General features: G+C 39.5%; 1 pseudogene; it reads right to left on the reverse strand.

Annotated features, from left to right (window-relative positions):
* Nucleotides 1-3,527: 3,527 nt before the first annotated feature.
* On the reverse strand, nt 3,528-4,279 carry LOC143023006 (uncharacterized; annotated as a pseudogene).
* Between the last annotated feature and the right edge of the window lie 10,537 nt (nt 4,280-14,816).

A 14,816-nucleotide genomic window follows, 5' to 3' on the forward strand; every position in this document is an offset into this window, starting at 1 on the left:
TTGGGCTCCTTAGCCATCAGGTAATCATTGATTTTATCTATGTACCAAGGGCTTCTTCCCCTTTATAAGGGTGGTAGCCAAATTAAAGGCACACTCCCACTCCCACCTATTCCACTTCCATCCACCACCCTTTCTTCTCTCTCATCTAAGCTCCTCTTGGATGAAGAGTCATCCCTATCTCCTGTCCACTGCCTGGGTCAGAACCAATGCAGCAAGACACAACCTGGCTGAGTATAAACTATCTATTAGCATATCCCATATTTAATTTCCTATACTGACTTGTTTTTTTCTTCTTTTATTTTCTTAGTACCATGTCTTTACTTTCTGATTTAAAAATATACATAAAAAAAAACTTCTCTTGCTCTATTCTTTTATCATTCTTTTCCTTGATTTCAGTGACAAGTTCCCTTTTGCTTATTCTCCCTCCATTGCATCTTTCCTTACTCAAATATTCTTGAACTTTTCCTAATCTGCTACTTGTCCTATTGATTACCTCGGTTGGTGTGGCTGGTCACTTAAACTCTATTTTCACTGGACATGTACCTTATGTACCTTCAACTGTATGTATGTATACATATGTTTCATATGTCTATTATTATTTCCTGTATGTGATTAGAGATGACGAAGACTTTGGTCTGATATCATTTTAGAATGTCAAGGTAAACATAACCAGTTCTACTTATTTGCATAACTTCCACCCAACATGACTTAAATAACATCATCTGTGCCTTTAGTCCTCCACACAGTTGATTATGAAAATGTTAAATAGTTTTGAAATTTGAAATGAAATGTATAATGATGTAAATAGGTTGGTGATATGTCAGATTAGATATGTAAATATTGAAAAAGTATGAATTTATTCAATGTACGACTTATAAAAAAGATATTTAATCTGTATCGTTTCATTACTAAGAATTCACTACATGCCAGTTTATGCCTCGTATGGAAATATACTTTGTTCCTGAGAGAGAAGCTGAAGTTCTCGCCTCCGCAGAGGAAGAGAAAAATGTTGCCACACCATTTTGTTGTGGTGGACTGGACTATGGACTACCTGGGTATGAAGGTAAGAGATGTCTGTATGAAAATGAAAAGATATTGTGTATATAAGAGGGGTGTTGCCATCGGGCGGTTTTAGGGATATTCATTCCGTGGGGTCCTGGCTTAGGAGGGGTGGGCAGGAGACTTGGAGGCTAAAATCAATGCATGTAACCGTGACTCCCACCAGGAAAGTCGATGTTAAATGGAGGATAGCAACCAGGTCACCAGTATTATAATTGGTCCCTCCCTTTCCTCATCTGCCGTCATTATCAACCAACCCTGTGATTTCCTTAGTTTTCACTTTCCTTCCTATGGTAGGGAATAGTGGACTATGTGGTTTTTGTGGGGAGGGGAAGAGAAGTCGGTAGGAAAATAAAATGTTAATCGTGTAAAAAAAAAAAGGGGGGGGGCTATTGCCACTGAGCATTCATTTGTCATGAATTCAGTAAATAACTACTCTCTGGCTCCTCCCCCTCCTGGATGGTTCTGTCATCTGATTGGAAGCTGTCCCTATGACTATAGTTGGTGTTTCGCCATTGGTTCGTTGAAGGCTTTTGATTGGTCGGTTTCTCTGCCGTATTGTCTCGTGACCTGCCCCCGTGTTATGGTCTGCGTGGGCGGAATCCACTGATCAGTTCCACCACCCATGATGCCCTCATTCATCTCTGCATCTGTTTCACGTTGTTCGTTGTCTCGATAAATGCCCTTTCAAAGAGTTTGCTTGTCCATATTTCATACCGTCCCCAGTCTACCAAGAGTAACACGCGGTCCACATTGACGTGAAGTGGTGTCTGAAGATAATTCTGTTACTTTCCAAACAAAGGTTCCTTCAAAGTCCCGTGTTTCCCTCTCCTTCTCTTCCCATACCTGTCTCTGCAAAGTTTCGCAAAAAAAAAAAAAAATCTTTATTGCTCGCGTAAGATTATGAAATTAAAATGCAAGAACATTCGATCCATTCTAACGTCGGTACCTCTGTTGTCAGATCAAACCGGCGGCAGTCTTGTTCGAGATGGGACAGTGTGACTGACGGTTCTTTCTGTAAGTATCAGGTTTTACTTTAGTTTTGGGACAACCTCAGATCCCTATATTATGATTATTATTTCAAGTTCTTTACTACACACTAGCTTCAGATATTAACCTTGTTTAGCTGTTGTTACATTGGGCAAGCAGCCAGATCACACCGAGGTAAAATTCCAGAATCTCACAAACGGATTTAACACGAAATTTACGTTGTTTAGTATATCCTGTAGTGATTCCTCTTTCATCCATGATTCCTTATTTTACAACTGTAGCCTATTCCCTTACTGAGCTTCTTAAACAATATCCTTCTTCAAAGTGTCTCACTTGGACTGACGCAGCAAAGGACTCCTTCAATCGTAACCTAACCTAACGTAGCAATGCCGTAGAAACAACAGATCTTTGAAGTGAAAAAAACGAAAGAAATGGGAAATGTATTCGCGTGATACTAGAACAATACCTAAAGTGACTGAGCTCAAACTATTACCGGTTCTCTGTACAAGACAATCCTTATGTGGACCATACGCACGCAGGGCCTTGGGTCCATCTTGGCCCATCATCTCGGCCCGTTACCAACTCTGTCCATAACCAACTCGGCCCATTGTTAACAAAAATTAGCTTAGAAAGAGAAACAACGAAAGTTATTAGATTACTTTTATTCTTGGCATATATAAAAACAAACTATGTAAATAAAAATACAAGTTGATGTAGATTTAAAAAAATCAAAGTATAAAAGTAAAAAATGTGTAATAAAACAATATATATATTGTACACTGCGATGTGTACAATATATATATTGTACACATCTCTAAGGAGATTTTTTGTCGACCAGCGTTGTATTCTTCCCGGAGTTGACAAGTTGTCTATGTTGTTTTTTGTATTTTGTACTTTGTACTTTGTTTACGTAAAAACTTTCCATCAGACAGGAGACGCACTTGTAGTGTAACCAGTCTGGCTTCCTTATACAATACGTGAATGAGCAAGTAAAAACTAAGCTGTCCTTTTCTTGCTTTCACATTTAACCGGTGATGCCATCCTTCCACATCGTTATTTGTGCTAATGATTCGTCCAAAAGGACACCAGGGAGAAGGAGGCCAAATAGTCGAGTCGATCCACGTATTCCTTATATAATTCAAAAGATCAACAAGTGCTTGACATCCATTTGTTTTTCTGTAAAATCTTACGAATAGTTCTTCAATATGCTCAGCTGGTACGTAGGGTAATGACAGAACTTTTCTGAGGTATTTGTGCATACCGGCGTCATTTGTGTATGGCACTTGTAAGCCAAATTCTTGTATCTTTCTCCACACCGCCTGGCCCCAATGAAAGCTGCAACCATTCATAGGTACATGAGGCATGGTTTCTGCAACTGCACGCCAGACACTTTGTTCAAAGTCGATGGTTAGAGCTTCACCTAGAAGGTCTTTAATCTTGCCAAACACTTTCTTGTAATAATCCTTGCACCTCTTTCCTTACATCATTACAAACAACAGCGGCACTTGTTTAAGGCTGTTATCACAATGTACAAATGCATGAATGCTGAATAACTGTGTGAATGGGCGTCGTACAACTTTAAAAATAGCATCGGCATACCAATGCTTTGCCCTCCTGAGCAGGGACAGTTGCTCCTGTGTGGAAAACATCAAATGTCGTCTATCACCAATAGTAATATCGTATTGCTGGAAGTTTTCAGGAATGTGTGTTTCACTTAACTCAAAACTCAAATCTAATGGTTCTGCAGGACGTGCTTACGATTTCCTTGCCTGGCAAGGTTTTGTGGCGCAGGTAACGAGAGTAGAGCCTTATTGGAGTCTACTTCATCACACAAGACCTCATCGACGATGTTTGCAGCAGACCGAAACACGTTTTCCATGGCCTTTTTCCTAATCGTATACGAAATTTTGTTTGCAATTAACGGGCAGGCCTCTGGAGGATGGCAATGTTGATTGGTACCTCTTTCATATATGCCGTCAATTTCTTTTATTTTACCCTCGTATGTTACTCTTTTATTCATCACAACACATCTCCAGTGAACTGCAACACTTGTTTTCCGTTTTATTGTATATGAGTAGCCCAAACTGCCAATTAACTTGTCACTTCCTCTTTGAGATTATTGTAACACTTTCTCGTAAGTAATTTCATCCTCGAGGACCGTATGTATATCTGTGGGTAAGGGATCTTCTACGTAAATAGCACCCGTTTCACATTCATTTCCAGTGTCCATGAAGGGAGAGGACGGAAGACAGAGGTGAGTGGAGAATGGTTGTATATGGATGATGTGATTGCATGAGGAGGAATGGGCGGGTGGGGGTGGGTAGTATGTGTGAGTAAATTTTGACGCAGCCCGAAGGGATTTCTCCCCGTCCTCTCCTTATATGCAAGGGGGGACGGAGAGGGGGGGTCGCCGATTAAATGGAGCGGCCTTGCTGTGGATGTGCTGTGTCTTGCGACACTGCTTCTGACCCAGGGCAGTGGGCAAAGTGCAGGGATGACCCGTCATCCAGGAGGTGCTCAGATGAGAGGGAGGGTGGGAGGGGTGTGGAGTGTATTTAGGGATGAAATGGGTGGGAGTGTTTTTATGCCTTTCCCTTTCTGGCTACCTCCCTTGAAAGGGGGAAAAAGCCTTGGTATATGTATGTATGTATGTATGTATGTATGTATGTATGCTTACGTCAGTTACATTTTCTATTTGCATAACACATGCCACGGGAGTAGCTTCATTTTCAGTACCCATGCTATGTATGCTTATGTCAGTCGCATTTTCTATAGGCATTGCACATTCCACAGGACTACCAACAGTTTCATTTTTATTCTCCTTGCATTGGTTACACAACCAGTCTATGTTTTGTCTTAATTATTTTACAGCTTTCCGGTACTCCATCCTTGTTATTCCCCTGCCACACGTCCTGTGCTGCCAGCGCTGACATCCTTCACATGGTAAGTGCTTCCTATTGGAATTTAAACATTTGCTTTAGTTTGCCCATGGAATTTAAAAGTTTGTATCTTCCAATAACAGGTGTATTATGTATTATTGATTCATTAAAACATTATTTAACAAACCAAGTAAAAAAGAGTCTGTATCTGTAAAGGACGCACTATTTGCTGACACACCAGTGATCAGATCGCAGCCCTGCTGGATCACCCATTACCCACAGAGGAAGTAACTTGTGATTAGTATGTTGTACTGTGATAAACTGTCGCCTATTTATAATATTTTCCTTGAAGTAAACTTACACTGAATGTCGAACAATCAAAATTTGGTTCATGAACTTGTTTCGAGATACTCAAGTTTAAAGTAAATGAAACAGAACAGTATGTTGTGAGGCCGAAAAAAACTTGTGACTCGTATGTTGTACTGTGGTAAACTGTCGCGTATTTATATTTCCCTTGAAGTAAGCTTACATTGAGAGTCGAACAATCAAAATTTGGATGAGGATTCAATGCATTGAACTCCATATAGTGTATTGTTTGTATAAAGAAGGTTTCTAACCAGATTAAGGAAGCTATGGTTCAGGCTTAATGAGGATTCAATGCATTGAACCCCGTATAGTGTAGTGTCAAGATTATTCCGCCAGAATAATATAAATGCCAAACCACTTTTCATCACGAGGCTGCATCACCACCGTGCAACGGTGCAAGGCATTTCACGTCGCTCGTCTCTCTCTCTCTCTCTCTCTCTCTCTCTCTCTCTCTCTCTCTCTCTCTCTCTCTCTCTCTCTCTCTCTCTCTCTCTCTCTCTCTCTCTCCTCCATCCGGTCTCCTCTCTCAGCATTTCTTTCTTTTCAAACAGTTATAACAACCAAATAATTTATAATGATTAGGGAAACGATTTGTCCTGTAATTGTTTCTAAATGCAGTTGTTATTATAGTCATTAGATAATGTATGGAAAGGAAGAATAAAACCTTTACACCGACCGTTGCGTAATATTGCTGTGCGTGTGTTCTGCAGCATTTCAAATATACATTTGAAGATAGTAAAGATACAGAAAAGTACTAAGAACTTATTCAGTGTATGTGGAAGAAAATGAAGCAAGATTGACGAACAAATACTACTGTATTAAATGGGCCGAGTTGGCTATCAAAAATGGGCCGAGTTGCCTATCAAAAATGGGCCGAGTTGGCACAGGCGATGGGCCGAGATGGTTCTTGGCCGAGTTGGATCTACGGTATCCAGTCAAAACGTCCCCGGTGTGGTAGTACCAAAACATCCCCGGGTCAAGTACCAAAACGTCCCCGTTCTGCAACGTACTTATCTGTTCACGATGAAAATAATTGATAAATCATATCTAATCTGTAATTTAAGGAGACTACAACTCTCCCCAAAACGTGAAAATAAGAAATATTCGCGGCCCATTGGAAGTCCAACAACAGAACAATGTATTTTCATTTACTATCATTCCAATGTTTCAGTTCCAGAAAAAATAATTATTTCCATGATTGCGATGTTTTACAAGTGCTGGATACGATAAGATGTAATTGACATCGGCTACTGCCAATTATTTACTCCGAAGTATATATTTTTTCATCCCGGTTTCGCATCTTTCCAATACAAACAGTTAAGTTTGTCAATATGAAGTTCTCCTTGAATCATAACGAAGAATCTATAAAGTGGGCAAAGCACAGTGTTGATAGGATTGATTGCACATTCCTTTGAAATGAGATAATTAGTTGTGGATTATAATTACAACACTTCTTGACGATGTGAGATCGGCGGTGCGAAAGCAGAAATACCATTTTATTATCTTTCCCTTGATTTTTCCCATCATCGATCTTCAGTGAAAGATCCGATTTTTTGCCTTTTCATTTTTGGAAACAAAAAGAATTAGTAAATCTATAAGGTGACAAATGATAACTCGCAGTTATGTTTGAAATGTACTAAAAGTCCGATGTCAATTGGAGTGGATAATGCAGAGTAGTGGTGGGCAGCTACCGGTAAAGTTACCGGTTTTATCGGTAACAGCCTTGACGGTAGCTTACCGGCAATAATTCTGCTACCGTTAAGGTTCCGTTAACCGATAAGCTATACCAAACACTCGTGGAGCGGAAAGCACGTCTCGGCTTGGTGGTACTGAGTGACGGTAGTGGTGGGCAGCTACCGGTAGTTACGGGTTTTATCGGTAACAACCTTGACGTTAGCTTACCAGCAAAAAATCTGCTACCGTTTAGGCTCCGTTAACCGATAAGCTGTCCCATAATACTCAGAAAGCGGTAAGCACGTTTCGGTTTGGTGGTACTGAGTGACAGTACTGACGGCCCTACGTAGGATGAAAATTAACAGGAACGTATTCAACGTACTAGATCGTCCTGCTCCCTTCTCGGCCCACAGATGCACAGTACGAAATGTACGTATTCGAATATGAAAATTAACAGTCGTGCTAGATCGTTTTGTTCGCATCTCGGCCCACAGAGGCTCAGTGCAAAATGTACGTATTCGATTAGTCAGCCTATGTGATCTAGAAATGAAGAGGTGGTCAAACTACTCGAAAACTTTTCAGTCTGCCTGGTTAAAGGATCCCCTGTTTAAAAAATGGTTAGCGGAAGTGAAAGAGGATGGAAATAAGGCACGTTGTTAAGTTTGTAGAACGGACATGAAAGCTCACAGAACGGGGAGATTGGAGAGACACTGTTTCCACACTTACCAGATCTTCATATTTAACTTTATATTTAATGTTTATTAATATATGCATATTTACATAAATGTACGCAGTTGCTCATGAAAGACACCATCTGCATGTTACAATCTATTTGTACTGTACTCGTATTGGAGTTAATCACAAACAAGTTCACAAATACACTTATCAGACTCGCACGAGTGATGACTGACAAGGATATATATATAAGCTATGGGTTGGGGCAGGGGATACAGTATACCACAATAGACTCACGGAAAGCAGAGACAAGAATAAGCGGGCAGAGACGATCAAAGATTCTGGTGGATTAACACTGTGCCCATTGAAGTGGCCTCTACGACTTAAGGTAACGTGTTATTCAAAAATCATATTTTGTTAGTGATACGCATGTAATTATTATTCGCGTAGTCTTAAGTAACTAATATTTGCGAGCCTTACCCTAGAGTGGTGGAGGTGGCGCGCGCTGGCGATTCCGGTGGGCATGTATCCAAATGGATACACAGAATAAAAAATTAAAATAAAATATATGCGTGTGTTTTTGTCAATTTAAAGGTACTATAATATAAATATAGGGATCGTAGAGTCCTGCTAATACAAAATTAACGTAATTCCAATATAAAAAATGACAACTATGAACAATTGAAAAAAACTTTGACAGAAATTCAAAGGATTGATATTATGTGTTCCTGAGCCTAATATAAGAGGAACTTGGTAAAAAAAACCCCATTATGAAAATGACCTACATATGTCAATTCATCTCACACAAAACCTTTAAAACCTCAATTGTACAAAAAAAAAAAAAAAAAAAAAAAAAAATTGTCCTGACTAAATGAAAAATGGGTGATTTTGGAAATGAATTTTTATGTGTAATGTGTAAAAATGATGCATGTAATTATTTTTCTTTTATGAAATTGTGTTTCTATGTGAAAAATATATTCTTTGTATGAAATTGCACTTACATAGAGACGGAAGTGGAGTGTGAGAGGGGGAGGGGGGGATTGGTGCGTAGGCCTATGCACTGAGGGAGAGGAGGTAATGCTGTGACCTTACACGCACCCCCTCCCTACTCCCCACCCACGAGAGTTGGAGTAACGACTCGGAGCGCAGGATTTTTATAGTGACGACGTTACAAAACTTGAGTTGTGTCTACACACCATAGTAGGATGAAATTTGTTTAGATTTAAGTCATAAAGGCGACTCGAACTTGGGACGTCACTACTACCTCACGAGTCTTTTACTGGTAAATTACCGGTAATTCCGGTAACGGCATTGTTGTTTACCGGTAATTTCGGTATTGAAATTAGCGGTATTTGCCCAGCATTAATGCAGAGAGAAAATTGTTGGGAAAATAAAAACACGAGAGAAGTAACAAATACAGATAGTCAAGAGAAAGAAATCAAAATTGGAAGAGAAAAACATTAAATATATATTATATGCGAATATTTAATTACCCGAAGTTTATGCACGCGAGCACATGCACACAAAAAATACACGCATAGGCAAACACAGATAGTCAAACGCAGCACAAACAGTCCCGTAGCCAGTATATTTATGAAGATTTCTACGCCGTGCAGCGCGAATTCAGTCGTAATGTATGGTACAAATAACAAGGACTGTTGGTTTTAGATTACCTTACCTTACCGTCGTGCCATATCCTCTTGGACTTCGGCAACCATGGAGCGCCACCGTTCACGGTCCCTAGTTACTTGTAACATCTGTGTTGGTTTGAGTTGTTTTCCCGTCGCAATCATCAGCCCGTCCATATACTTCTCCCTCTGCTTTCCTTCCCTCCACCATTCCCGTCATCACCACCTCTTCCAACCCTTCCCTCCTCATTATATGTCCTAAGAACCGCAACTGTCTTTTCCTTATTGTTGTCATCAATTCCCTATCTGTCTCCATTTCTCTCAATACTTCCTCATTTGTTTTATTCGCTGTCCATGGTACTCTTAATACTCGTCTCCATATCCACATTTCTGCTGCTTCTAAGTTTTCCTGCAATTTTTTGCTGATTGGCCACGCTTCTGAACCATATAATAGTGTTGACCATATAAATGTTTTAACTGTTCTCCTTATATATGTAGACATTTTCTTGTTTGTTAAAACCCCTTTCATTTTCTGAAACGTGCTTTTAGCTATCGCTATCCTTGATTTTATTTCTTTTTCACATCTACAATCTTCTGTCAATACGCTTCCCAGGTACATAAATTTGGTTACTTGTTCTATTCTTCTCCCTGCTATTTGTACTTGCACTCTTGGTGGATCTGTTTTACTGGCCACTAGTATTTTAGTTTTCTCTATATTTACATTTAAACCTTTCTCCTCACTAGCTCTTACGGTTACATTCAATAGATGTTGCAGTTTTTCTTCTGAGTCAGCCACCAATACCGTGTCATCAGCATATCTGATATGATTTATATTAAATCCTCCAATTTTAATCCCTTCCATTCCCTCTAATTCCCTAAGGATCATCTCTCCATATAAATTAAATAAATCTGGAGACATAACACAGCCTTGACGCACTCCCCTTTTATAGCTTGAAATTCTGTTCTTCCTCCCCGTACCCTCACTGCTGCTCTTTGTTTCCAATACAAATTTCTGATGATACTCATGTCTTTGCTATTTATATCCACTCTTTCCAAAATATTGATCAAATCCTCATGTCTTACCCTATCAAATGCCTTCTCGTAGTCAACAAAGCAAAGATATACATTTTGTTGTTTTTCTATCATCCTCTCCATAATTGTTCTTATTATGAAAATTGCATTTGCTGTTCCTTTCCCTTCTATGAAACCAAATTGCTCCCATGAAACTTGTTCTCTCACTTTATTTCTTATTCTATTTAAAACTATCCTTAATATAATTTTGGTTATTTGACTCATGATACTGATTGTGCGATGTTTACTACATTCCATTGTTCCGTTTATCTTTGGTAGTGGTATAAAAATCGAGTTACACATATGTTCCGTTATTGTACCCTTTTCGTAAATTTGGTTTATTAGACTAGTGAGTTTTCTTATTGCAAAATCCCCTAATGCCTCTAACATTTCAATCATCACACCATCCTCACCCATGACTTTCCCTTTTTTCATTTTCTTCATTGCAAATTTCACTTCCTCTTCCATTATTTCTTCCCCATCTAGATATCTATAATTTTCCTCTTCTTCTTCTTGTCTGTCGTCCTCAAATAGATCCCTTACATACTCCTCCCATCTATGTTTAATATCTTCCTCGTCCATTAAAACCTTTCCTTCTCTATCTTTGATTGCCCCTCATTACTCCCCTTTCTCTTGGTAATTTCTCTAATCTTATCATACATCATTTTAGAATCCCTTTTTTCAAGGTCCTCAATTTCCCTTCATTGTTCATCAAGCCAACTCTCCTTGGCATCTATACACTTCTTTTTTATTTGTCTATTAAGTTCTCTATATTCATTTCTATCCCTATTTTTAGCTTCTCTTATCCATTAGTTCGAATATTTCCTCTGTTATCCATTTGTTTTTCCTCCTTTTATTTTCAGGAAGTACCTTTTTATTTCCCTCTTCTATTGCTCCACATAACCTTTGCCACTGAAACCCCGGATCATTTACATCCCCTTCTTCTCGCAGCACTTCATATTTATTTTCTACTGTAACCAAATACCTCTGTTTCAAGTCTTCGTCCTTTCTCAACACACTTCTCTTCTCGGTTCCCCCATCTTCTTTCTTAATTTCTTCAATTTTATTCTAATATCTGCAACAACTGGCACATGATCACTATTACAATCTGCTCCTGGGTATGTTTTTACCTTTATCACTGCATTTCTAAATCTTCTGTTGATAGTAAAATAGTCTATTTGATTTCTTGCTGTATCTCCTGGTGCCTTCCATGTCCATAGCCTTATCGGATGTTGCCTAAACCACGTATTCATTACTATTTGTTGATGTTCTATGCACCAGCTTATCCATCTTTCTCCCCTGTCATTTCTCTCTCCTAACCCAAATGGCCCCAGAACCTCTTCTTCTCCACCTGAACCCGCTTTGGCATTTACATCACCCATAACTATCTTAACCTCTTGATTTCCACATTGTTCCATTGCTTGATCTAACTTATAGAAATCATCTACTATCCTTTCCTCTGCTTCTGCTGTGGGAGCATACACCTGTATTAAACATATGTTAAAAGTTTTTCCCCTGAGTTTTACCAAGAGCACTCTGATACTGCCCAGAATCCCTTCATAGTAGCAACCTTTTTGTTCATCATTATTCCTACCCCTTTTTCTGCTCCTCCTCCAGAATATACAAATACTCCATGCTCATTTTTCACCTCTCCCACTCCTGGCCACCTAACCTCACTAAGCCCCATAACGTGGAATGTCCGAACATTACACCAAGTGGGGAAATATTATGGTGTATGGAGAGAAATGAACAGGATGAAGATAGATGTTATGGGGTTTTAGATTACGTTTACTTAAAAAATGCTGGTACTAACGGGATGAATTAAATGTAGTTTTGACCCTAGGACGTATTGACGGGGGGGGGCATTTCGACCCGAGGACGTTTTGGTCTTGACCCGCTGATGTTATGACCTGGGGACGTTTTGACCAGTAAGCGGATCTACACCCTTACAGGGTCACTGAGGTGACATATTCAGACCTCAATTGAGCCTGCTGGACTGACCAGATTCCGCCTGGTTGCGTCAGGCCAGACAAGATCCGGTGTATACAATTTGACATACACTCCCCAGTCGATATCATACTGTCATTTCCACTCACCCAATCGGGTTTAGTTTTGTTGGACCTACAAAAGACATTTGACACAGTGGACCATGACATTTTATTAGAAAAAAAAAAAAAAATAATAATAATAATAATTCAGGCTTTAGGAGTGACGAATATTGACTGGTTCAAGTCCTACCGTACAGGTCGCAAACAAATTGTACAGGTAAATGGAGCCTGCTCAGGTGAAGGAGAGATGATTTGTGGTGTACCATAAGGTTCAATTCTAGGACCGCTACTGTTCTTGGTCTATATTAACGACATGTCAGGTGTAGTCAACTGTAAGTTACTGCTCTGTGCAGATGACTCCGCACTAATTGTCTCAGGTAGGGACCCGGTTGAAGTAGAGGAGGCACTGAGTGTTGAACTGTCATCAGTCCAGGACTGGCTCATAGATAACAGGCTCTCTTTACACCCTGGTAAAACGGAAAGTATTGTCCTCGCATCAAAACCAAACCTCAGGAAACACCGCGATGTACAGGTCAGATGTAGGGATAATGTCTTGGAGACAAAACAAGAGGTATCCAATCTTGGAATACCCTTAGATCAGTCCCTCTGAGGGAATGCCATAACGGATAAGATTGTATCCAAGTGTTCACATAAAGTCAATTTTTTCTACAGAAAAGCCAAAAATTTTGATTTGGAAACAAAGAAGCTTCTGGTCTCAGCCTTTTTGCAGCATCACTTTGATTAGGCTTGTAGCTCTTGGTACAGTAGTCTGAGCAGAAAAAGCCAGTCTTGGCTACAGATTGCACAAAATAAGATCGTTAGATTCATGCTAAATTTACCTCAACGTAGCCATATTGGTATAGAAGAATTTACCTGTAAAATATCGTGTCTAGCAGCTGAAACTAAACAATGTCGTTCATAATTCTGCTCCCTCATATGTGAGCTGTAATTTTACGTTATCTGCTGAAAACCGAACCCGGAACAGTCAAGGATCTTTTATTGTATCTCATGCAGGTCCCTTCACCAAAAACAGCTTTCACTTCACAGGTGCTCAACTATGGAACTCACTACCTGTGTCCATTAAGCAGTCAAATAGCAAGGTTACTTTTAAGAAAAAAGTCGAGGGCTACTATATGTCTCAGCTATGGACAGAGAACAGCCTTGATTTCATGCACTACTAGCTTAGTGAGGGATGCTTGACTCCATGAGTAATACCATCCAAATCTGCATTCACTCATAACTGTTCTGACCTCCCCCTTTTTGTCCTTCAGAAGTTTAGTTTAGTATAACGATGTTTGATGTTACAAATTGGTTTCCACCTTTATTTTGCTAGTCATAGTATGGCATATGTCTCAGGTAGGGTCCGAGAACAGTTATGATCTGACCATAATACAAATCCTGGTGAATCAGGGCACCAGGCAACAAGGTAACTGGACTTTTTCCTCATATTCTTTGTTGTTTTTACTCATACGAGTACTGGTCCCCTGTACCCTACTTCTGGTGCTTCAGGTTATAATGTACTACTTCCTAGTGCTCATACTAATTGCCCACTCCGTCCTAAGATACAGGTAAAATTTTAGAATTAATTAATAGGTGACCCTAGCTGCAATGTAGCATTCACTATAACATGTTGATACAGCTGTAGAATAATGTAGTATATCATTGATGGTACTACTCTGATATGGTACGCACTCATACTGTTTTGTTACCTTTTAGCATTATTTTGTTGTTCCTTTGATTAATGCAATGTTCCTTATTGTGATGGTGCTCAATTTTTGGTCTCAATATCCTGTGTTTCGAACATTTTAGTAATATTAGCATAACTATAACAGTGTTTATGTGTCTTATGTGTTATATGTGTGTTACTCAGAACTGTCTCTGGTCCCCTTAACCCCCTACGTATGTTGTCTGTGTAACTTAGTGTAGAATGATAATCTAATGAGGACCACAATAGAAATAAGCGTACATGCTTTTTTGTGTTATCCTCGGCAATTGCAATTATTATTTTGAACTATGTGCTCTTGTCATTATCTGCACTTCATGTATATTGATTCTCTGCCAAATAAATATATTTATTTATTTATTATAAGTGTGGGAAATGCGATGATCACGCGCACAAACATACACACACAAACACACTTTCAACGAACGGACGGCTTGAAGAACGTTCTGAAGAAAAGTGCAGATTGTGGATCCCAACGCAAAGAGAAGTGCCTTTTTGTATTTACAGGGTGGGGGGGAAATTGCTCGTGGGGTAGTGGGAAAGTAAGGAAAGAGGAGAAGGGGAGGGATTGCTGGGGAAATGGAAGGAAATGAGGAAGTAGAGGACTTGGCCCAAACAGACCGCCGAAAAGTAAACAAGCGACCGCAAGACCAGCTGGAAGACGACGAAATGTCTAATAAGAATGTAAAGATTAGAAGTATAG

This window comes from Oratosquilla oratoria, unplaced genomic scaffold (assembly GCF_046742065.1).
Source record: "Oratosquilla oratoria isolate Oo_2021 unplaced genomic scaffold, ASM4674206v1 SCAFFOLD269, whole genome shotgun sequence".
Taxonomy (NCBI): domain Eukaryota; kingdom Metazoa; phylum Arthropoda; class Malacostraca; order Stomatopoda; family Squillidae; genus Oratosquilla; species Oratosquilla oratoria.